The 27,120-nt window shown below is 28.0% G+C and overlaps 1 protein-coding gene across 7 annotated transcripts in view; it reads right to left on the bottom strand.

Annotated features, from left to right (window-relative positions):
- LOC122504074 (mucin-17-like) overlaps window positions 1–27,120 on the bottom strand; it is a 1,014,141-nt gene that overhangs the window by 961,133 nt on the left and 25,888 nt on the right. The gene's annotated exons all lie outside the window — the stretch shown is intronic.

Genomic DNA, 27,120 nt, shown 5'->3' with positions numbered 1-27,120 from the left:
TTATAGATACTCAAAAAAGTATGTTCTATTACATTTAATTACGAATTTCCTTAATTGTAAAATTATTCAAAAACACCAATAACTTCATTTTCAAATAAATATTTAATCATTTTTATTTCTCCATAGGAACTAAGATTTTCAAAATTTTTAATTCAAACCTTTTGAAATTCAATAACTTATAAAAATATTATTATAAAACCCGAAGATCGCTTTCTTTCTGTTTTATAATAATTAAAAGTATGACAGAGATAAAATAATTATTTTATATTATAAGAATATTGGTAAGGGAGTATAGTCGAGGTCGGACTATGTTTTGACTTTTGTTTATAACTTTTTTTTAAAAATCAATTTGGTCAGTTGAAGTATATTGGTGGAAAGTCCTGTTTAATAGGAACATTTTTTCTGTACAAAGTAAAGTGATTGGTTTTAAAATGAAAAAGTTATAAAGATTTAAAAAAAAATTGTAGTCCAGGTTGTCCCTTACAGTCAAGATCGATCCATGTTTGAAATTCAAAGGGCGTTACCGTTAAAAAATAAAATAACATGTTTAGAGTTACGGAAAATTGATCCTTTATTGTTTACATGAAATAATAAAATAATAAAAATAAACAATATAAATAAACAAAATGTATAGGATTTAATTCCACAAAATTTCTGCATGCTTGCCTTGACGATTCCATTTTCATTTATATTTTAATAATGGTTTTTCACATGATGCACAAAACTTTTTTTGAGCTTTTTTAGTACCGACGTCACAGAAAACACTACTTTCGATTCTCCGAAAATGTAATGGAACAAGAAGTTAGGTTTTACTAAGACAAGCTTCGACAAGCATGCGCGTAGGTGGGGCTAGTGAACTTGTCCAAAAAATCGCGAATGGCCTACCTTGACAATGGCCTGACCTAGACTATACTATACCTACTGTAACTTCTTTAAAATTATTTTCATCATTTCAATTCAATTAATATTTTCTAGGATTTTTAACTAAAATTCTTCTTTAAATAAATTATTTTTAATAATCTTTGAAAAAGTTCTTTGAGAAGAGATGTTCCTGCTGTAATTCAACAGAATTGAAATGAAAATTTTTCAAAAAAATACTTTATTAAATGATTTATAACGTAGAGATAGAAACTTTATGCTTGAGCATAAAAGCATAATTTTTTTAAATTTTGTCTACTGTTAAGATTCGCTTTAAAAAATATTATTCATCATAAATAATTGCAATTTGCAAAAGCATTGCAAAGCATAATTCAGTCCTCAAAGCAGCATAATCCATTTTGAGCATATGTATATGTCGCACAATTTTGCAACTCGGGTTATGATTTTTATTCAAAAAATTTTTTTTTAATCTATATCCACGATATTATTCAAGTCCTATCGTGTATTCAATATATATCAAATAATATTACAGCAGTTTTGTAATATTGTATTTTTAAATAATTCATTTGCTAAAAATTGTTAAATTTATAAATTTGTCCCATAAATACTGCCGAACAAAATCACAATCAACATTTACAAACTGGCGGTTATAATTCTCTAAATCTGAAACAGTGAAACACGGAAAGAAAAGGTCTGGAAGAGATATTCATAAAAATATTGTTGAGCAGAATATTGTTGTGTTATCCAATTCAATGGAAGAGACAACTTTCAGAATGGAAGCACATTCCATATTCAATGGATGAGGGAGCCATATTATATTGTTGAATCAAATATGGACGTGACATCCATAGGCATGGTTGAGCTTACAATTCATGCTATGGATTTTCACATATGGCTGCCTCATCCATATAAACTTTGGTTGGGAGATCCATAGTTAGTTCAAAATTTCGATACATGTTGCGCTCAATTCATTATCATGGCATCCATTTAAAAATGGTCGTCTAAATTTGTCCGTCGCGTCGGTTTCCTGTCACGTCTATATAGTCACGTTGTGAGTTTATTGTGTATAAATAGTGTTATAATTGTTGATTATTTATTATCGTTATTGTCTATTAGTGTTTATGTAAATTCATTTTCATGAAATATGTGTAGAGTATATAAGGAATATTATATGCTCAAATATTGTAGTTGCGTGTATAGTGTAGTGGATAGCGTTAGTGCTTAGTATGCGTTAGGTCTAGGGTTCGTGTCTCCCCCCATCGGTTAATAATTTATTTCGTTAATATGCGGTTATTTAATAAGTGGTGTGTATTAATTAACAAAAATGTGTATAAAATATCTCAAGTGACATGGAATTTAATTAATTGAGTGATTCAAATTTTTTGTTTCCCATTTCCATTACTATGGATCACCCAACCATAGATCTTTTGCTGCTTCAACAATTTACAGCCAGCCATAGAATATGGATGCAGCAACCTTAACTATGGATATCCCGTATTTTTCAATATAATATGGCTGTGATATCCATGTATCTGGATGTGTCAACTATTCCTTTTTCTCCGTGTACATATTCCCCAGTTTCATGCAATTCTCTTTCTAATATTATTAAATTATAAGTAAAATTTGTTATACTTTCTATTTTCAATGGTTCAATTTAAAATTTATTAAATTTACTTATTAATATTATGCGTAAGTTTATATTTCTTAAGGTCAAAGCATAATTAAAGCATAAGTTAACACTTTAATGAACATAATTATAGCATAATTCTCACTTTTTAAAGCATAATTGCAGCATAATTACAAGTTTTTAAAGAGCATAAATTGGCAATTTCTCACTGGGATGTAAACCTTTTTTTATAATTTTAACCCTCCTATACTATGTAACACACTGTTGAATATATTAGTGCCATATTTTCTGCTGATCACTGCAAATAACTTGACGCTCTTGATGCCCCTATCCTCTCGCTCTTACTACGTAGTTTATGAACGACCCCTTATATCTCCTTTTTGGGGTTTTTATTTTATTTTATTATTTCAGGGTTGCCACAGGTCAGAGAAGTAAGGAATTTTTATTTAAAGTACTGGAACAAATTAAATGTTTAGAATTTATAAGAAATTTCTGAATTTTTGTGTCTTTTTGTTTGACTTATAAAATATAAAATTATCACGAATTCTAATACAAAATCTTCAATTTTTTTTATTTCTGACAATAATTTATTTTCAATAACTTAATTCCATTGGAGAACTGCCATAAAGTTATTACTTGATTACGAAGAATTAGTAAATTTTTTTTACTGATTTAAATTGGTATAGACGACTTCCCACTAATTTATTAGATTTAGACAATTAATACTTTTATAAGCTATATACTTTTATATTATAATTAATATTTTTATTAACCTTCGCGCTCCGGAGCGGTCACCCGGGGTGACCAAACAATGAAAAAACTTGTAAATGTGCTCGATTTTTGCATTAATCGAATCGCGATTTTAATTCACTGAACAAAATTTTATCTATATACTTTCGAAAAATTAAAAAATTTCTAAATCATTTCTTCTTGTATATTTATAACAATTAAAAAAGTATGTACGAGACTACCGAAAATTTCCCGGGTGTTTATTTTGTATATTGCAAAACAATAAAAATAAAATCATCAAAGTTTTACAGTAAAATTGTTTTATGACAATAAATACAATATATTTTGATGTTACAATGAATTTTTTATGTGTTTAAACAAATTATTGTTGTTATTTACCAACTTTTTACAGAATGCACCTAGAAAGTTGTAGTTTTTTCCTAAATTTGCAATTTACTAAACTCTATATGATTACAGATAAAGAATAAAATAGTATATTAAGCAACAAGGGTATAAAGGCAGCGTAAACAAATTGGCTGCCTTTATTCCCATGTTACTTACGATATTTTTTATTCCTAATTCGACCTAGTTCGACCATATGAAAATGGCGTCCATTTTCTCCCATGTGCAAAAATAACAGCTGATCCCATGCGTTATTTTTGCCCTTGGGAGAAAGCGGCCGCCATTTTCATAAGGTCGAACAAATGAGTGACTTTACTCCCTGTCGTCAGCTATCTAAAAGCGCCATTTTTGTGCATGTGGGATAAAAAATAAATTATTATTTAAACAATTTTTAAACAAAATATTGTTGTTATTTATCAACCTTTTAAAGAATGCACCTAGAAACTTGCATTTTGTTCCTAATTTTGCAATTTACTAAACTCTTTATGTTTACAGATAAAGAATAAAAATTGAATTATTATTTAAACAATTTTTAAACAAATTAATAATTTGTTTATAATTTTTGTTTTTTTTTGTTTCTTTATCTCACATAATATAATTTAATGTATATTATGTTTCTGTCTAATATATTTTTACAATATATTAGATAGAATACCGAATATAAAATTAAAGAATATTATAAAAGTGAATTCATTAAATTTTAATTTAGCCTTAATTTAGATTTTTGTACCGGAGGTACGGTACAAAGTTGACGGTAAAAGGCAAAGTGGCACGATGCATCGCCTTTACGAGAGAGTCTGGAGACATGTCTGACTCACCCTGTGTCTCCCGCTCGACTAACTAACTCTCGCTCTCGAAACCTCAACCGTACCGCGCTTGTGCGGAACGGGTGGGGGCAACTCACGCGCTGATTGGCTCTTGCCAAGGTGGAAGGGATGTCGTGGATGCGGCTCAGTAGAGGAGCATAAATACCGCGCATTTTCCCTGACTCAATCTCTTACCTCGCCACACCCAGAGAAAAAAGTTATTTATTTTAACTAAAAGCGTATATTTAAGAAAAATTTATTTGTTGCAAATAAATATTTTATTTAAAATAAATAAACTAATATTTATTTCAAATAAATGCACTAATTAATCTAAAATAAAGAAATATATTTGCAATTTATGAAATAGTATATTTGTAGCAAATAAAAAATATATTTGATTCAAATAAATGTTTGTTTGACTTATAAGTAGACGCCTGCGCATATTGCATTGCTATAGTAAAACAATGAGATGTTTTGCTTTTAACAGTTTAACGCGTACAATTATAAGAGGTTTATTCATCATGAATAATTAACAAATTTAATTAATTTAAGTACAGAATATTTCTTTTTAAGTGAAAATTTTAATTAGTACAAAGTAACAGATTTGTATGTGATTTCATTTACATTTTAGTGTCTTATTTGAGATTTTGTGAGAAAAATGTGACAGTGGACTTTTACATATGAAGTGAAAAAGTAAAGTAAAATGACTAACAATAAGAAAACCTGACTTTATTTAACAAATATTTTTATAAAAATAAACATTTATTTTAATGAATATTAAAAGTTCCATTAGTGATTGTGATTGTTAAATTTATTTGAAGGTTACCCAGGCGCGAAAGACCAATGCTGACGATGGATTGAAGCTTGATTCAGTCTTGAACGCCCAGCGTGGGTAACCCAGTGTTGAAGCAGTCTTTATATCACTGTCACTCAATATTGATTCAGCATTGGACACCAATGTTCGTCCCATGCTCGATTCAAGGCTCGGTCAATCTTCGTGAGTGAAGCTTGAATATCTAATCTTAATTCAATTCTGAATCAATCTTGACAGTTTATTTATTGACGTGTGCATTTAAAAATATCAAATATAAATATTTGTAAATTATTTAATATTAAAATATTTTTTATGATAATTTTATATACTATTTAAAAATTATTATTATTAAGATATCAATTGGTAAAAAAATATTAATATTTATTTAGTATATAATATTTATATTAATTAATAATAATAATAATTATATTATTATTATTATTATTATTATTATTATTATTATTATTATTATTATTATTATTATTATTATTATTATTATTATTATTATAAGAATAATAATAATTATTATTATTATTATATTATTTATTATTATTATTAATTATATAAGATTCATATAAATAAAGTTAAATTATATATTATTTTTTTTTTTTTTGCTCAGTGTCAAATTATTGTTTTCAAAGTCCAAGAGTTTCGTTTGTCTGAAAAATTTTCAGTAAAAAAAATGTTCATTAGGGTGTAATAAATATTTATGCCTAGTAGTTTCACACTAGGATTAACTGTTTAGTAAATATGTATTATCATAAAACTATTTTTTGTCAAACGCGTGCGATTAAACGCAAATAACCTTGAGACTTTAGCATTGCCAACTTAAGAGTTTAACGTATGTGTTGAGTTGGTAATGCTGGAGTTTCACGGTTATTTGTGTTTAGCTGCGCGTGTTTGCCAAAAAATAGTTTTTTGATAATATTTACTAAACAGTTAATCCTAGTGTAAAATTACTAAGCATAAATATTTATCACTACCTAATGAACATTTTTTTCACTAATAATTTTTCAGATAAACGAAACTCTTAATCTTTAAAAATAATAATTTGACACTGTACAAGAAAAAAAAATATATATAATTTAACTTATAAAATTATCATAAAAAATATTTGAATATTAAATAATTTATAAATATTTATATTTAATATTGTTCAGTGCACACGGTAATAAAGAAAGTGAATATTGTATCAAAATTGACCGAGTCTTGAATCGAGCATGGGACGAACATTGGTGTCCCATGCTGAACAAATATTGAGTGACGCGCCGTATATACAGAATATACGGCGCTGGCATTGAAATAGTAGATTAGGCGAGGTGCCTTCCAGCCTTCTGTGGCCGAGCGGTTTAAATGCGTGCGTTTAGGACTTCCGGTTATGCGTTAGGGGTGGGGTGCGTGAGTTCGCTCCCACATGCAAGCGAATATTTTTCATTCTTTGTTTTAAGCGTTATATCTAATAATAAAATTGTGTGTTGTGTTGTAAATAAAAAATGTGAATATGTTTGTAAATAATATTAAAAAGTCTGCTGAAAAATCGAGAAAAAAATGTACCGATTAACAGAAAAATTGTTTTCTTTTACTAAAATTATTTTTTTAATATTACTATTTCAAATGACATTTATTGTTAGTAATATATTATTTATATGATAATAATATAATTGAGGAGCCGGGAAGAAGAACTCGCCGAGCGCTCCACTGCACACGCTATTGCTAGTCAAGCGACCCAAAATGTTAAAAAAATTGAAATTCGAAATTTTGATTTTTAAAATCTACTTCCTTGTAGAAAACAGAAATGCGCATTTTTTTTTCCTTTGACTTTTTTTTATAGGATAAAAACTGTAGATAATAAATGGAAAAAACTAAAAATTTTTTTTTTACCAATTTAATTAAATTTTGAAACATAAATCGTCGTATCTTTGACAAATATTAATGAAATCACTTTATATTTGGTATGTACACTTATTAGGGTACATAGAAGACTACGAAATAAAAAAAATTGAGAAATCATTAATTTGTTAATAACAATTAATTGTAAATAGTGAACGGTCGGTAATAGGGTTTTCTTACCTTTGACGAAAGAAAGTCTGTGGGGAACTTTGAAGTTGAAAAAACTTTCAGTGAGACATTTGTTTATTATAATATAAGGAAGTTTTTTGGAAATTTACAAACTAATTCATTCACAAGTTTCGAAAATATAAGCGTTTTTCGAAAAAGCGGGTGACGCGCAACCGCGTCTACACGTGGAGTATAATTCAAAGCATCTCGAATGAACGTGGAACGTTCAGGGCTGTTTCATTACTTAACTAATTTAAAGAGGTTTTAAATAAAATATTGTATGTTAAGTTTGAAATATTGCCAATTAAATTTTTTAAATATATAAAAATAAAATAATAAATTATTTTTAATAGATTTTACTAAATTTTGATGGTTTGGAAATTTTTTAAAATTGAAAAACTATTATATTTATATAATTACAATTATGATAAAAAATTTAGTTTTTGTATTTAAATAATTGAATTCTAAAAGAACTTTTGGAAAATTATTTAAATTAATTGATTCAGAGATGAAGTTTAGTTGAAAATTGTAAAAAATAATTAAATTCAGGAAGGGTTATAATTGTAATTTATAGAAATTATTAAATAATAAAAGAAAGTAAAAATTTTAAAACATTAATTTGACCAATAAAGGAAAAAAATTAAATATAATATTCTAACAGTTTTTTTGTCTAAGTATTTTCAAATTAAGAAAAAAATATTTTCTGCCAACATTTATACACTCACCCTGTCACACATTTTATTTAAAATACGATAATAGTTTTATATATATATATTTTTTATTTGTTGTACTATTGTTTCACTATAAACGTCCCGAAAAATAAAAAATAAACGGTTAAAATCGTCTGTTTACATTTGAAGGACGGCTCAAGGACAAGACAACAATGAAACTGCAGAACAAATATTTCACTTTTTTAAAAATTATTGTACTTCTAAAATTTTGAATTTTAAATAAAAATAAAAATAATATTAATTATATATGTATATTTAAACTTTTGTTTTAAATTGAAGCAATAAGTAATAAAACATCGTTCCACGTTCATTCGAGATGCTTTGAATCATTCTTCACGTATAGACGCGGTAGCGCGTCACCCGCTTTTTCAAAAAACGCTTATATTTTTGAAACATGTGAATGAATTAGTTTGAAAATTTCCAGAAAACTTCCTTATATTATAATAAACAAATGTCTCACTGAAAGTTTTTTCAACTTCAAAGTTCCCCACAGACTTTTTTTCGTCAAAGGTAAGAAAACCCTATTACCGACCGTTCACTATTTACAATTAATTGTTATTAACAAATTAATGATTTTTCAATTTTTTTTATTTCGTAGTCTTCTATGTACCCTAATAAGTGTGCATACCAAATATAAAGTGATTTCATTAATATTTGTCAATGATACGACGATTTATGTTTCAAAATTTAATTAAATTGGTAAAAAAAAAATTTTTAGTTTTTTCCATTTATTATCTACAGTTTTTATCCTATAAAAAAAAGTCAAAGGAAAAAAAGATGCGCATTTCTGTTTTCTACAAGGAAGTAGATTTTAAAAATCAAAATTTCGAATTTCAATTTTTTTAACATTTTGGGTCACTTGACTAGCAATAGCGTGTGCAGTGGAGCGCTCGGCGAGTTCTTCTTCCCGGCTCCTCAATTATTATAATAGTAACTTAATGCCGTTAAATTAAGAAACGCATATAATATGAATAAAAATAATAACAATAATATTCATTACTATTATAATTATAATTATTACTATTATTATTATTATTATTATTATTATTATTATTATATACAATTCATATATCCATATTATATTGAATGAGCGCGAGAGACGCGTAAATTTGGGAACAGTGGAAGCAGCCTTGTTTCAGTCCTGCATTAGGGTTCCGCAGCATTGATTGAACATTGAACGCCAATCTTCAACAAGGACTGGAGCGTCAGTCTTAAATAAGTGTTACATTATGGCTAGAAGCAACCTTGCTTCCGCCGTCCCACTAAGGCTTGATCAATGTTGACCAAGCCTCAACGAAGCTTTCGTAAAGCCTGAACCCAGCGTCAGTTCTCACCTGGGTATAAGTGAATTTTAATATTTTAGAATGCTTACAGGATTTATTAAAATGAAAAGTGTTTTTTATTTGCTCTAAATATAAAATATATTTAAAGAAAATATAAAATTTTTTTCATTTAAATAAAAATGGATATTTAAACGAAATATATTAATTCAAATAAGAAATATTATTTGAGCTAAATAAAAGTTTAGTTGGTTCTGTGACAAATATCCTTTTTTATTTGTTTGAAATAAATTTTATTTAATTCAAATAAATCATTTCTCTAGGTGCAGACTTCGACGAAGCAACACGTCTCTCACCCGAGAGACACGGACACCTGCGTTGGCGTCGCTGACGCCACGCTATCTCGCCAACTCAGAGATGCCATTGGGCGGAGGAATTTCATCCCCACTCTTGCACCATTTTACATTTAAGTCAATGTAAAATGGCGCAAGAGTGGGGATGAAATTCCTCCGCCTAATGGCATCTCTGCGCCAACTGTCACAGCGGTTCCACATGTAGGCGAAGTCGCACTGTCGTTGCGAGCGCCGTACCCCTACCACTAGTATCTATCGGCTAACTCCAGGGGTTCTCCACATTGTATCAGAGAGATAATGCAATAGGGAAAATAGTCATGTGAAGTTAGCACCACTTTTTCAAAAAATTAAAAAATCACATGAGTTCTGGGTTCTTTAGCGAGTTCTGTAGTTTTGTCTTTAGAGTTTTGTCTTTAGAGTTCTGTCTTTAGAGTTCTGTAGTCCTATAATAATTTTTTCAATAGTTCTGGCAATTGACACTACAAAAAATAATATGAAAAAAATTAGGTGATAATTTCGCGTAGCACTACAATTTTCACAGAAAAGAGTTCTGACATGGTACTTTGATAGCAAATCAAGAGTTCTAGAGTTCTCTCATAAAAAATTAATAGTTCCGTAAAGTACGAAAAAACTACAGAACATTGAAACATTACAAAAAGCAAACTTTTTTGCAAAAAATTAATTCTTTTTGAGTTCTAAGCAGAGTTCTGGTATCTGTAATGGGAGTTTTGCAAAAAACAATTCTTTTTCAGTTCTGAACAGAGTTTTGGTATCTGTAATGAGAGTTCTGCACATAATTCCAATAAATTTTTTTTCTAAACTTAAAATTCTAAAAACTACAGAACTTTGAAAAATTACAAAAAAACATTTCTGCAAAAAATTAATTCTTTTTGAGTTCTGAGCAGAGTTCTGGTATCTGTAATAAGAGTTCTGCACATAATCCCAATAAAATTTTTTTCTAAAATTAAAATACTAGTTCTGATGATTAACAATAAAAAAAGCGACAATGAAAAATCATAGTGCTAACTTTGCATAGCACTATGATTTTTGCAGAAAAAAGTTCTGACTTAATATTCTGAAAGAGAAAAAAAAGTTCTAGAGTTCACTACCAAAAAAACAAGAGTTCTGCAAAATTTCAAAAGTTATTAGCAAATTAAAAAAAGTTATTAAAATAATATTTTGCGAGTTCTGAAGAGAGTTCTGGCATCGTTGCGAAGAGTTCTATAAGTATATCTAATGATATTTTGTTTTAAATCTAAAATCAAAAATGTTCCAGAACTTTAAAATTCGCAAAAAATTTCAAAATTCTAAAATTCAGAGTTCTGATTACAGTTCTGGCATCATTGCGAAGAGTTAAATGGGATTTATACCAAATGAAAGTTATGTCAAGAAAATTTTATGTCAAATGATATTTATGTCAAATGGATTTTGTGTCAAATGAGAATTACGTTAAATGACATTAATGCCAAATGAAATACTGTCGCAAATGAATTTTATAACAAATTAAATTTACGTTAAATGAATTTAATGTCAAAGAAATTTATGTTAAAAGAAATTTATGTTACATAATTTTTATGTCACATTGGAATTAAGTTATCTGAGATTTGTAACATAATATTTCTGTTAATTGAATAGTATGACAAATGATATTTATGTTACATAGTTTTTGTGTGCAATGAAATTTATGACAAATAATGTTCATATTATGTGAATTTTAAGTTAAGTCGTTTTATATCAACAGGGTATCTAGTATTTTCGTTCAACAAAATTCCCGCTTATTTTCCGGGTTATGTCCAAATTTTTTCCCGGTTTTTTTCTCATCAAATTGAAATTTAAATTTGATTTCGAAAATAAATAAATCTTTAAGTTTTTCAAAAATGTTTTTTTCAATAATTTTAATTGAAAACTTGGAAAATAATTGAATTAAACAAAGAATTTTTTTAATTTTTTAAAAATAATCTTGTCTTTTTATAATTATAATTGAAAATTTGATTTTTTCATTTTATTAAAATTATATTGATAATAATTGAATCTCTGCAAAAAATTTTACTATTTATAAAAACAATTAAATCCTTCCAAAGAATGCTATTATTTATAAAAATAATTTAATTCTTGTGAAGAATTTTATTAAAATTTTTGAAAATAATAAGGGTCAGACCACCTCAACTGTGTTAAAAAAATTTCATTGATTTTCTAAAATGTTAAAACTTTTATGAAAATCGGTAGTTTACAACAAAACAAAAAAACACTTTTAACCGTTTTTGCATTCAAAATAATACAAAATTTAAAAAAAAATTAATAACTCAAAAGCTGTTTACAATAAATTAATGAAACTTACACAGATTACACAAAATTGTTCACTCTTTTAAAAGAAAATATTTGCAAAATTGTAAATTTAATAATTCCATATTTTTAATAACAATTTTATAAACAATTTCAATTATTTATGTGTTCTACCCCTCCAATTGCAATGAAACTCATAGGAAGTGTACTCAGTAGTCTCTTCTTGAAGCCCCAAAAAAAATGTTTTTGGTATTTTCAATTTGGAATATACATAACGAATTTTTTATTAAAAACGCACGCCAACTCCACAGTGAGAAAAAGTTGATTGTCATGGAAAATTCAGTCTAGAGGATAAAATATTATTTGTTTTTAATAATTTTTTTTTAAAATAAAAGTTTATAATATTGCGCACCTATCAGATCACATCTGATATCTTAACTTTAAAAAATATGAATGCTACACATTTGTTAACTAATTTGTAGTAAATTTTTTTTCTCCTTTGTTCATATATATTGTTAAATAAACAATTTTTTTAACAGTTTTCAAAATTCTGCCGCCACAAATCGGTGCTCAATCTTATAAATTTTCATTTAAAAAAAATTATTAAAAACAAATAATATTTGTAACCTCTAGACTGAATTTTTCATGTCAATCTACTTTTTCCTACTGTGGAGTTGGCGCGCATTTTTAATAGAAATTCGTTATGTACATTCCAAATTGAAAATACCAAAATTTTTTTTTTTGGGCTTCAAGAAGAGACTACTGAGTACACTTCCTATGAGTTTCATTGCAATTGGAGGGGTAGAACACATAAATAATTGAAACTGTTTACAAAATTGTTATTAAAAATATAGAATTTTTAAATTTACAATTTTGCAAATATTTTCTTTTAAAAAAGTGAACAATTTTGTGTAATCAGTGTAAATTTCATTAATTTATTGTAAACGGATTTTGAGTTATTAATTTTTTTTTAAATTTTGTATTATTTTGTTAATGCAAAAACAGTAACAAAAATTTAAAATTTCAAAAAACGGTTAAAAGTGTTTTTTTGTTTTGTTGTGAACTACCGATTTTCATAAAAGTTTTAACATTTTAGAAAATCAATAAATTTTTTTTAACACAGTTGAGCTGGTTTGACCCATAATCATTAATATTTAATTATTTACTTAATAAGTAATAAACACTTAATCGGAAATTTAAAATTACAAAAATTTAAGAGAAGTTCAATAATATTTTTAGAAGCAAAAAATTGATTTAAAACTGTAAGAGGGACTTTAAGTTTTAAAAATAAAATTATAATTACGGTCACTAACTTCCCTTGATTATTTTCGAAAAATTTAAATAAAATTCTTTAAAAGAATTCAATTATGTTTCAAAAAATGTAAAGAAATTTCAATTACTTCAAAAAATTTCAATTATTTGTTTAGAAAAAGTCAATTGTCTTGAAACAATATAATTGGAAAATTACAACAATCTTATTTTTTATATTTAAAAAAAAAATTTGCGAAAGTTCAATTTTATTAAACAATTTTAAATATGTATATTTTTTTAAATTAACTAATAAAAATTTTAATTATTAATCTTCGCAGTAAGAGACATGAATACATTAGAATTTAACTCTTTATAATATTCAATTATTAATCAATTATTAAATTAAAATACTTTGAAAATTCTACCCAGTGAGAAATTTCTCACCGGTCCAATATCGGTCCAATATTGGGAGCCAAGAGACCGATCATCGGTCCAATAAAGGCTCCTAATATTGGACCAATATGGGCTGATGCTTGGGATGTAACGGCATCGCCAATCATCGGTTGTCAATATTGGTCCAATATTGGCCGAATATTGGCAACCAAGAGAAAAAAATTTTTTTAAATAAATTTTTTTTAATTAAATAATAATAATAAAAAATTAATGTTTATAATTTTTGTTTACTATATTTATTTGTTTAATTATTTATTTTTAATAATTCATGTAAATAATAAATAATTTATTATTTATAAATTATAATAATTTAAAAATGCAGCAGCTATTAGAAAATAGCATTCTGCAAAAAAATTCTATCATTGAAAAATCAATGATAGGCGAGAGAAATCCGCGTCTTTAAATAGATTCGCAGATGATAGACAAGAGATATCCGCGTCATTAAACGGATTCGCAGATATACTCTGGTCTCGCGACGAATCTCTCGATACTTATATACACTGGAGTCGCCGTGTCAGTTGCGAGAACGGTTACAGCGTCCCTCTTTCGGCGGAGATAAGAATTGTCACGTAAACTGCGGGTATAATAAGGCGGTCGGTAAAGCGATTTAGCAGTTTACGTGACAATTCTTATCTCTGCCGCAAGAGGGACGCTGTAACCGTTCTCGCAACTGACACGGCGACTCCAGTGTATATAAGTATCGAGAAATTCGTCGCGAGACCAGAGTATATCTGCGAATCCGTTTAATGACGCGGATATCTCTTGTCTATCATCTGCGAATCTATTTAAAGACGCGGATTTCTCTCGCTTATCATTGATTTTTCAATGATAGAATTTTTTTGCAGAATGCTATTTTCTAATAGCTGCTGCATTTTTAAATAATTATAATTTATAAATAATAAGTTATTTATTATTTACATGAATTATTAAAAATAAATAATTAAACAAATAAATATATTAAACAAAAATTATAAACATTAATTTTTTATTATTATTATTTAATTAAAAAAAATTTATTTAAAAAAATTTTTTTCTCTTGATTGCCAATATTCGGCCAATATTGGACCAATATTGACAACCGATGATTGGCGATGCCGTTACATCCCAAGCATCAGCCCATATTGGTCCAATATTGGGAGTCAATCGGCGCCCAGCACGGCAACCAATATTGGACCGATATTGGACCGATTAAAGTCTATTGGCAATTTCTCACTGGGTATTTGTTAAAAAGTTTCTAATGAAATTTTTCAACAAATTTAATTACATATTTTCAGTCGAATTGCACAATATTTCTATTAACTCCATAATTTTTTTTAATTTATTTACATAATATGTTTGAATTGGTGACTGATTTTTTACCATTAAATTGATTATTTTTAACTAACTTAAATTTAGAGAACAGTATAAATACCTATAAAAATTGAATTAAAAAGTGATTTTTTAAAAACAAATTAAAAGAATAAAACTTTTTTAATTTTGTTGAAAAAATTCCCGGTTATTTCCCGCTTTTCCCGGAATTCCCGGTTAGTAGACACCCTGTTATCAAATAACTATTTGGCCAAAAAAGATTTCGGGAATAATCATGCGCCTCATATTAAAAGAGGAAATTTTTTAAAGTTCTGTAGTTTTTAGTATTTTAAGTTTAGAAAATTTTTTTATTGGGATTATGTGCAGAACTCTCATTACAGATACCAGAACTCTGCTCAGAACTCAAAAAGAATTAATTTTTTGCAAAAAAGTTTTTTTTGTAATGTTTCAAAGTTCTGTAGTTTTTAGTATTTTACGGAACTATTAATTTTTTATGAGAGAACTCTAGAACTCTTGATTTGCTATCAAAGTACCATGTCAGAACTCTTTTTTGTGAAAATTGTAGTGCTACGCGAAATTATCACCTAATTTTTTTCATATTATTTTTTGTAGTGTCAATTGCCAGAACTATTGAAAAAATTATTATAGAACTACAGAACTATTGCTAAAGAACCCAAAACTCATGTGATTTTTTAATTTTTTGAAAAAGTGGTGCTAACTTCACATGACTATTTTCCCTATTGCATTATCTCTCAGATACAATGTGGAGAACCCCTGGAGTTAGCCGATAGATACTAGTGGTAGGGGTACGGCGCTCGCAACGACAGTGCGACTTCGCCTACATGTGGAACCGCTGTCACTCTGCCGAGTGACGCTCTCAGCCGCCACTTCAACACGGACGCCTCGCCGCCTGCCAAACCGTCAACTGCCTGCCGTCCTCCTCAGCGAAAAATATTTAGGAAATAAATATTTTATTTGGAACGACGTCTCATCTCTGTTCCGCTGGCCACGGATCCTCACCATCTCCAACAACCTGTCCTTTTCAGGACAAACGAGTTCAAACACCGCAAACATTGACAATTAGTCCTTTTCAGGATAAATTGTCAATCTTTTACGAAAGATTATTTTGTTTCAACCAAACATATAAGTACGGTTTTACTCAGTGACAACCGACTCCAGGGGACAGTACTTAGAACCTTGCTTAGGTTCAAGTACCCGACACCTGGAGTAAGACGGGTCCCCGTCTCTCAGAACCCTGCTTGGGTTTGAGGTCGACGTCACCGATCGGCTCTGTCAACTACTGTCGCTTGTGTCGTCGAGTTTTACCCCCCCCCCCCCGTTTTGTAATTCTCAATTCAATTGCTTTTTTGGTCCACAATATTAATTTCACTTCCAAATTAACATTTTTTTGTGCTTTCTCTCGCACTTTTGAGCCAGTCACTCACCACCACACAGTGGCCTGTATCAAAATAATAATTCAATTAAGGGCGTGGAACGTATGCAACGCATGGTCGAAAGGGACTATACCAGTCAGACATCAGTGAGGCGCTTACAATTGTCTGACTGGTATAGTCCCTTTCGACCATGCGTTGCAGGCAGTTATCCGTTCCAAGCCCTCAATTTTTATATGCAATATGCATCAAAACATTATTGAAATGCAGTATTTGTATTAACACATAATTATATGGAAAAACTTTAATGAAATTAAATCGTTTTTGGAAAATAAAAACAAAAAAGCGTTTTTTTAATTATCGAATCCTAAAGAAATGAAAAAGAAATTGAGGATAAAACTCAATTCCCGCCAAGCAGGGGGTGTTTTTTTTGTTATTTCAAAAATCTGAGAAAACAAGTTTCCTTCTCTGTTCTTTCGATTGTAATACATCAAGGTCTCGATAAAGAGACAAATTTAATAGCAACTAATCCCCAGGAGAAACGAAATAGAGAGGTAATGCTGGAAATAATATGATTTAACGTTGAGGTTAAGCGTTGGGAAGTTAGAATTGCCACATAAGAGAGAGAGTGAGAGGAGAGGAGGCGAGAAGAATCCCAAGGGACCACCGAACGAGATTGTCAAAGTCACCTTCTGGACTTTTTTGTTCTGTGGCTTTTGCAAAGACAGCTCAATCGAAAAAGATCAAAGGAGTGTCAATTTTTATTTTTCATATATATGTATACCTACATAGTTTCCTCATTTTTCCTGGACATTTCAAAATTTTACTTGTGTGAGAAAATTTTCTATAGAATTCACGCGACGATTATTATTAACCACAGAAAAAAGCAGGCAATATAAAAGTTTATAAATGATTATTATATATGAAGGTTCAATAACCTAGAGTCCTCGAACATGCCTTTTTTTCGAAAGAATAGAATAATTTCAATAATATAATAATAATTATATTTAGTACCTATACTTTTATATTTTTTATTTCCCTATTTATATTTCATTAGCTATTTACATAAAACATTTATTTGAGGCTCCTGATCTTAAAAGGCCACTTTTACCATTTAAAAACAATGCTGAAAGTGCCCTTTAACGATCCGGAGCCTCATTTACTGTTTTAACTATAGATTAAAATTAATTCATAACTTTTTCATTTTTATTATGTGTTTTTGGTTTGAGTTACTTATATCTAAAAATCCTTAAAATTTCTTAAAAGCAAGTGGACTAAATTTATGAATGGTCCATAGGTGTGAATTATGATCTGTGATAAGTCGCACTTAAGGGCTATTCTTAACAACATTATACAACTGGTTAATAAAGAGAAACAACATTTATATAACCGAAACCAACCAAAACAATTTAATTAATTGTCTACAAATTGGTAAATTAAAAATTGGAATCCGTTTATATTAATTGCTAAACTCTCTAGATTCAGCGACTGATTATAAATAATTATAGAATTAACGAATATTGACGAACATTTTGAGATTCAATATGGAGATGCTACTCTTCACTTTTATTTAAATACGAAACGTAATTATTTGTAAATAGATAATATGCGACTATTTACAACCATTACGAACACTTTATGACACTTTTGATACTCACTCAGAGAAAAAGTTTATTTCACTTAACCAAACTGTTTAATTAACCTATTTTATTTGTCACGATAAAACAATTTTGTTGATTTAAATAAAAATTTGGTTCATTTTAATAAATACGTAAAATTTGTTTGGTTATTGGAAAGAAATTTTTTATTTGAAGTTGTTTATTTCATTTAACCAAGTTTGTGTTTTGAATAGAGAATATTGTTTAGTTAAATACAATTTGTTCGACACAACACACGAATTTGATTGATTCAACCAAATCATTTTATTTGAGTCAAACAAAAATATTTGCTTGTCTCAAAAAGTACATGTGTGAATTTAAAAATGGCGATCTCACTTGTCTACAGTCCGCGTTCGCGTCAAATTTATTAGTTAAATCGGTAAATCAAAGAAACAAAATTATAAATGTCGGATAAATAAATACATTGTGTTCATTTTAGACTTAGTGCATATTTAATTTGTACTAGTGAGAAGAATATTTACAAAAAGGTTTTGTGAAGTTTTCAGTTGCTTGTTTCGAATAAACTTTTTTCTGAGTGCATGTATAAAAATCATATAATATGTTTAATGTAATATTTTAAATGTTTTTTTATAATTAAGTAATTTTGTTTATATGAAGAAATATATAATATTTTACTTAATTGTTATTTATTTTCCTCTAATAATGTTTGAGTTTCCTATAATTTAATATTTTCTAGTATACATATTATTGGTTAATTAATGATTTATTATATGCATAATAAAAAATAAAATAAAAAAAAATAAATAAATAAAAATAAAAAAAATATGTACTAGAAAATATTAAATTAGGAAATTCAAATATTATTAGAGGAAAATAAATAACAAAATTAAGTAAACAAAAATATTTATTGAAATGAACCAAATACGTTTGGTTAACTGTATAGCAATGCATTTATTTGGTTGATTCAACCAAAATTTGGTTGTTTCGAACAAATTTTTTTCTGAGTGTATTTTTTATTTCTACACGGAGAGAAATTTCCAATAAAAATTACTGTGCTTGTCACCTGAAAGTATGTGCAAAATGTTTTTACTGAACTATTTGTATCAGAAGAATAGAAATATTGACTTGCGCACAATTTAATTTCATATGGAAAACAGTTTTATTTGCAAAATGGCCTCGAAATATTTCTTTGAAAGCACCTTAAAAATTGCTGAACCAGGACTTTCTAATTTGGTCCAAAGCAAAATATATTAACCGTACCATGAAATAGTCATGCGCAGGTTAATAAAATAGACTGCTGCTTACAAATTTTTACTCTGCTGCCTGCATAAAGTCAAGTTGAAGAAGGCCGAAGATACCCGAAGTATCAAGAACATCCATTTAATATTGCTACGATTGCTACTATCGTACTTTCCTCACCTGTCGGCAAGATAAATTTTTGCAACGTTTTCGTTTTTATGTTTTAATTTATTGTGATATAAAGATATATTGAAAATGAAATCATTTTTCCTGTCCATGATTTCACTTAACCTACAAATTCTCAAATCAAACTTGTGTGCCTTGTACATGCAATACGTTTACGGGAATTTCAACTTAACCTCAAATATTGATTTGATAATATGATATACATGGAATATAATAATCGCGTCACATGTAAAACAAATAAATATTAACAGTAATTAATTAACAAACATTATTTAATTTATGTTAATTCATTACATGAATTGTAAAAAAAGAATGTCACATACACAAATAGCTTATGTCAAATTATTTTTCTGTGTATTTTCTTTGCTGAGGTAGCACAGTAATTTTTGTAGTTAAAGAGACAGCAAATATTTTCGTTTTTTTAGGTATAAACTGTGTTGGTTAATGGTACATTCTACTTTGCCAACAAAACGAACTTATTTTATACGGAAGCACAGTAATTTTTTCCATAATTTCCTTACAAAAATTAACAGAAATTTCTCTCCGTGTAAATTCAGTCCGACGCCTGTAAATGCAAACAATATTATATTGTGATTTGAAAAGTGTTTACGTTTTTCAATAAACAATTAAGGTCATGTTTGCCTTTTTTAATATTATCCAGGGTGACCGCTTTTTTCCTAAAAAAAATTCCCGTTTATTTTTCGGTCATGAATTATTTTTCCCGGTCTCATAAAGAAAAACTCTCAAAAATTATTTTCGAGATTTCAATTCAATTATTTTCTAAAACTATTAACTAAAATTCTTCTCCAATTCAATTATTTTTAATATTTTTTGACAAAGTTCCTTAAAAATTCAATTATTTCAAAAAAAGTTTACCTAAAACTAAATTATATTTCTAAAATTCACTTGTTTACAAAGACAATTTTCATGAAATTTCAAATAATTATTTGAAAATTTTTCAATTAAATATATATTTAAAAACGTAACTAATTTCAAAAAAATGTGAATAAACATGTTTAAAAAAACTGACTTATTCAGAATTATTAATTAAAATTTTTTAAAATTCTACTTTTCTAAAACTACACGGAAAGAAAAAGTCCGTCAAACATTAATGGATTAGTATATTACTTTGAGACGGGACTCTTTTTCCGTCGATGGTTACTTAACTTTACTTAACAATTAAAAAACTTCATCAAAGTGTAAAAAACGAGTCATGGATTGATTAGAATGCCAGTATGTGACCAATTGTTTTAGATTTAATGCTGAATTGTTATCAATGGATGTTTGAATGTTTACGAATCATTAGTGAAAGTTTGTGAAACGTTAGTTGACTCGTATTCTAAATCGGCGCTCTTCACTAGCGCATTGTTGCGCAGTGTACCGATGCGCATTTCTTCCGGTTTCTCTATAGTCCATGTGTTTTTGCTGTCTGCTATACATATCCCTATATACTATTATGTGTAATGTGAATATTTAACTTAACCAACAATTTGCAGTTGAATTGCGTCTAGAAATTGACCTCGATGAAAATATATTTTCTTTTATATTTCTCGCTAATTAAAAAGTAGTTATTAGTGCAAAATCATTTCTCACAAGTTGTGAAAAATTTTGTTATTTGGTATATAAGAACAGTTCGCTTCTAAACGTAAAGTGATATAAGTGTGCGTTTCTACGTGTAGTTATTAAGTATGCGAATATATATGTAAGTCTTGGGTTTTAGGTTACTTGCGTTAAAATGCGAAAATGTGTTGGTCTAAAGCGTCTAAGAGTGTAAATAAAATATCGGAACTGTGCAACGAAAAAAATGTGTTCATCCTGTACCAAATAGTGTCTAAAATTAGGGATGATTCTGAAAGAAGTTGAATTTTTTGAATGCTTTTGATAGTCATAGGAAATTTAATAGACATTTTTCTAAATTTTAGTGAACGAGTTTTATATATATTGATGACAGTTTTCTAAATTTTAGCAAGCAACTCGTCATTGATTGTGACTCAAAGAATGTTATCCATTCAATGATTTTGTGTCGCGTCTCAAAGTAATATACTAGTCTATTAATGATTGACGGACTTTTTCTTTCCGTTTATAATTTGAAACTTTTTGAAATTCAATTTATATTAATAATATTAGTAATTATTATAAATTTAGCATTCTAAAATATAAAAATAGTTACTTGTAAAACATATTTATGTAGCATTAAGACAATAAATTCTATTCTATATAAAAATAGTTAGAGGAGAACGGGGCGAGGCAGCCAAGACGGCACATTTTGGTTTGCGAGGCAGTCCCATGTAGAAATTTCTCTACTTGTCCCTACCAAATGTTGGATTCTGATTAGAACCATCCTAGAAAATCTAGTCTAGAAAAATCTGACTAGAACCTGTTTAGATTCTTGTGAGGAAATTCGGACTAGAAATGTCTAGCTAGATTCAGCATAAAATCTAGAGAGATAATTCAGATTAGAAATCACTGGTTAGACCCTTGCTAAATTCTGATCAAAGATGCCCGGAGTCGGACTTGAACTATTTTTTAGTGTTTTTGATTATGTTATTTTTCTAAATATGAGAATAATGTCTAAAAAGACGCAAATATTGTTAAAATGTTTGTATAATAAAATAATCCATTTTGGTGTTATTTTTGACTATGAATAACATTTTACTTCAAATCAAAACCAAGTCAACGAATTTCCCCATTTGTCCCTATCTCCAGTAGGGCTCTCGCTAGATTCTGACTAGAATCTCTAGTCTACAAAAACTAGTCGGGTTCCAATCAAATTCTAGTTAAAGAATTATTATTACTAATTTTGTATTATAAAGAATTATTATTAATTGATATTATTATTTATTATTTTAATAATTTAAATAATTTTATAATTTAAATTATTATTAGATTATAAAGAATTATTATTAATTAAAATTATTAGATAATTCAGACTAGAAAAACTCACTAGGACCTAATTGATTTCCAACTAGACAAACTAGTGTACAAGTAATATACATAAATTATCTTTCTATAAATAAATATTTTTATGAATTGTCAAAAACATTTTAAAGTATAATTGCACTCACATATATTTTTAAATAATTATTTTTACGGATAATATTACAATATTTAGGTAATAAAAATTAATTATACTCACATAATTAATATTTATTTGTGTCTTATTCTTTTAATTTACTTATTAAATAAAAGATTTTTATTTAATAAAATTGTTTTATTGGAATTTTATGTAAGAATGTTCTACAATATTCAAAATTGGGTTTCAAATATGTTAAAAAATGAAATAATTAAATAATATGCAAAATTTTTTAAAAAATAATGCTAGTAAGAATTATCTAACTAGAATTTGATTGGAACCCGACTAGTTTTTCTAGACTAGAGATTCTAGTTAGAATCAAGCAAGAGCCCTACTAGAGGTAGGGGCAAATGGTGAATTGCTATACGGGATGTAATTTAAGCGGAGGTGCTTCCAAGCTATCACGGCCGGGAGGTATGTGTATCCGACTGAAGTCCCCAAGGTCCAAGGTTCCGATCTCCATGGGCACGAGATTTTTCAACTCAAGTTTCAGGTTTTTCGTGTACAACATTCATTAATAATGTTAATATGAATGAAGAATTCAATTATAAATAGATTAAGTTGAAAAATAATAATTTTTAAAAGTCAACTAGAAAATTCTAGTCGGGGCCCTATCAACACACAGCTAGTTTTACTAACTAGTTCCCGACTAGATATTCTAGTCAGTACCCCATCTGCCGACCGTTATGAAAGTAGTTGGGTTCTAACGATTTTCTCTAATCAGTTCCCCACTAAAGATAGGGAATTCTGGCTAGGACCCCATAAAATTCCAATCTCAATTTCTGCATGGGGTTATTTAAATAGGTTTTTTTAATTTTAATATCGCGTTAGAAAGCTTGTATTTTTGGCTAAAAAATCGCCATAGAACATTTTGACGTAGGTTGCACTTAAAAATTTCTACAACCCTTTTCCCAAAGGACCACATTTTGTCATATTTGCACATAACAAGTAACATAACAATATTTGAAACATAACAAGGTAGTTGCACTTAACTTACTTTTATTTTGTTAGTAAACTTCAAAAATTTACATTTGAATAATATTATAATAATAACATTAATTAAATTCAATTTAACATTCTTAGGAAATATAAATTTGTTATTCTTAAAAAATGGTTTATAAAATTCAATTTTAAGTTTAAAATGTATTGGAGTAGGAAAAAAAGAGAAAACATTTAGAAGAACTAATAAAATCAACACAAAAAGACGAAAAATTTAAGTTGGCTGCCTAACCCCACGAGTACTTTTTTAAGAAAACATTCACAAAACCCGTAATATTAAAAATATCGCAATTGCATTAACACCATCGTCTTCGGCACTAAATTCTGCATTGAAAATCACTATTTAAGAATTTTATTCGTGTAACTCTATTAACTAAAATCACCAAAATAACTCTTAGAGAAGTTACATTTAAAAAGTCTGTTTCCATAAATGATACTGTCATTGCTAAACTGCTGCAGCAATAATGCCCACCTGTTAGCAACTAAAGTAAACTACCATAAGCAGTCTACATTATCAATAGCGCACGATTTGAAAAAATTATGCGGAGATAAGAAGTAATTGAGGCTCCGGATCTTAAAAGGGCACACGCGCGAACACACGGCAAATAAGTTGGCCCCTGGAGATAAAATTTTGAAGTTGTTCAAAATGAATTTTAAATTATTGTTTCTTGTACAGAATTTCAAGGCGAAACTTTTTTTCTAATAAAAATTTTTTATATAATTTTTCGTTTTCACGTAAATTGAAAAAAACGTGATTTTTTAAGTTAAGAAATTTTAATGAATTTTTGACTTCAACTCGTGACGACTACTTCGTTAAATATTAATATTTTTCCACGAAATTTACACATAATATTCTTCAAACTATTCCAAGAGTGAAACAATATTTGGAAATTTAAAAAAAATTGTATGTCAAGGTAAATAATTATTTAAATAATTTTGTCGGAAAAATGATTCTCCTATTTTCAATTGAAAAAGTTGAGTGACGAATTTTCGTTTTGGGAAAACTTTCAGCGACAAAAATGTTCATTAATATGTTAGGAAGTTTTTTGGAAAATATCTCGCCATTTGATAATAAATTAAAGACAATAGAGCAATTTTAACATCGTCGCGCTCTGCTGTAAAATTGCGGCGTGGCGGCGCACATGTAGCATGGCCGCCATAACAAGACCAATGTATATAGTTAGACATTGTTTACGTTTACAGCAGAGCGCGACGATGTTAAAATTGCTCTATTGTCTTTAATTTATTATCAAATGGCGAGATATTTTCCAAAAAACTTCCTAACATATTAATGAACATTTTTGTCGCTGAAAGTTTTCCGAAAACAAAAATTCGTCACTTAACTTTTTCAATTGAAAATAGGAGAATCATTTTTCCGACAAAATTATTTAAATAATTATTTACCTTGACATACAATTTTTTTTAAATTTCCAAATATTGTTTCACTCTTGGAATAGTTTGAAGAATATTGTGTGTAAATTTCGTGGAAAAATATTAATATTTAACGAAGTAGTCACGAGTTGAAGTAAAAAATTAATTAAAATTTCTTAACTCAAAAAATCACGTTTTTTCAATTTACGTGAAAACGAGAAATTATATAAAAAATTTTTATTAGAAAAAAGTTTCACCTTGAAATTCTGTACAAGAAACAATAATTTAAAATTCATTTTGAACAACTTCAAAATTTTATCTCCAGGGGCCTCGCCCCGTTCTCCTCTATACTTATAAATTGTTGTTGAAAAACAAATTGATATATTAATGGAAAATACGGTTTTTTAAAAATTTATTTTCTAAGAAGAACCGAATTTTATTTATTTTAATATCTGGTTCTATTTCGAAATTTTTTAAAATTTCGTATCACTTTTGTTCTAATTAGTTTCAATATTTACTAATTCAAATTTAGAAAATAAGTTTTGTGATCCTAGTATTGTTACAAAAAAAAATGTATAAATTAATTTATTTTTCGCTATTTTACATCTACTATTTTAAATTTTATTATAATTTTTGAAAATAATTTAATTGTTTTGAAGAATTTTATGGAAATTTCGTGAAAATAATTATTGAATTATAATAAATTAAATAGCCAGTTTTTCTAGTTATTCATAGGGTAAACGTACCAATTGTCGAGGATGGTTCCTGTTGTCGAGTAAACAAACTTTGAATTTTATTTAAACATTGGAGCACATTGTAAATGGAATAAAGTGATAAATATTAATTTTCTTATGCGTTATAAATGTGAAAAAAATATATTAATGTTATATCCACAAACAAATGAGACATTTTAGACAATATTTTTTGGTTATTACCATGGTAACATCGACAAATGGGACACCCTCGGCAATTGGTACACTTACCCTATATTATTTATAAATATTTAAAGCTCAACTTTTACTTTTTTTTTTAAGGGGAGACTTCGGCTACAGTTTCATAACTATATCAATAAAATGATTTAAATCTTCTATAAAATTATTTTTGCAGTAATTTTTTGAGAGGAAATCAATGGTCAAAAAATAAAATCGGTTAAAAAATATTCTGATCCTTTTCGGATTTTCATTTTTCTTAAACATTGATAGATTTTAAATTATTTATTAGGGGAGACTGGGGCGAAAGGTTAAATTTTGCAAAAATGATTTTTTTAGACAATATATTCCTCTTGGATGTAAATATTTATATATCAATATTGTAGGGCAATTTGTCCTCTACAACTTTCAATAAAAAAGTTTCTGATATTTTCGCATAAAATACATGTTTTGTCCTTTTTTCAAAATTTTGTTTTTTTAACTTAAATGTTAAATGGCTGGGGCTTAATGTTAAATTCTATTTAGTATTTTTAGCATTTTTAACCTAAAAACAATGTTTTTTTAATAAGAAAATGCTCCAAAAATTGTATAAAATAAAAAAATCAATTTTTTTATCCGGTAATTTGTGTAGTGATATAAATAGTATATTAAGCAACAAGGTACGTAAAGGCAGCCATTTATTTACGGTGATTTTTGTGACACGAGTGGAGGTCGAGGGCGCCCCGAGACCGTAACGAGTGACACAAAAATCATCGTAAATAAATTGGCAGCCTTTAAGTCCCGTGTTACTTACGATATTTTTTATTCCAAAGGCACAAAAGGGGCGATTTCAGATAGCAGACGACAGGGAGTAAAAGTCATTCACTTGTTCGACTTGTATGAAAATGGCGGCCTTTTTTACCTTGGGCAAAAAAGCATGGGACCAACTGTTCTTTTGTCCTTGGGAAAAAAAGGTCGCCATTTTCATTCAAGTGGACAAATGAATGGCTTTTAGTTCCTGTCGGCTGCTATCTAAAAACGCCTATTTTGTGCCTGAGGTATGAAAAATATATTTTCTACAAAATTACGAATAAATTTTAAAATGTACTCTCTAAATCTGAATAAGTCAAAACTCTTCCACGTAAAAAAATAAGTGCATATACACTTAATATAAATGAAATTCAACTTACTCACAAGTGAAATTTCACTTATTTTAAGTGTATATGCACTTATTTTTTACGTGGAAGAGTTTTGAAACATGAATAAGTGCATATGCACTTATTCAGATTTAGAGAGTATGAATTTTGAAGAAGAATAAAATTCCAAAAAGGGTCAGAATATTTTCTGACTATTCCTTTCA

This window comes from Leptopilina heterotoma, unplaced genomic scaffold (assembly GCF_015476425.1).
Source record: "Leptopilina heterotoma isolate Lh14 unplaced genomic scaffold, ASM1547642v1 Lhet_278, whole genome shotgun sequence".
Taxonomy (NCBI): domain Eukaryota; kingdom Metazoa; phylum Arthropoda; class Insecta; order Hymenoptera; family Figitidae; genus Leptopilina; species Leptopilina heterotoma.
Note: the sequence above shows the minus strand (reverse complement) of the source record. Positions and strands in the feature narration are given on the sequence as shown.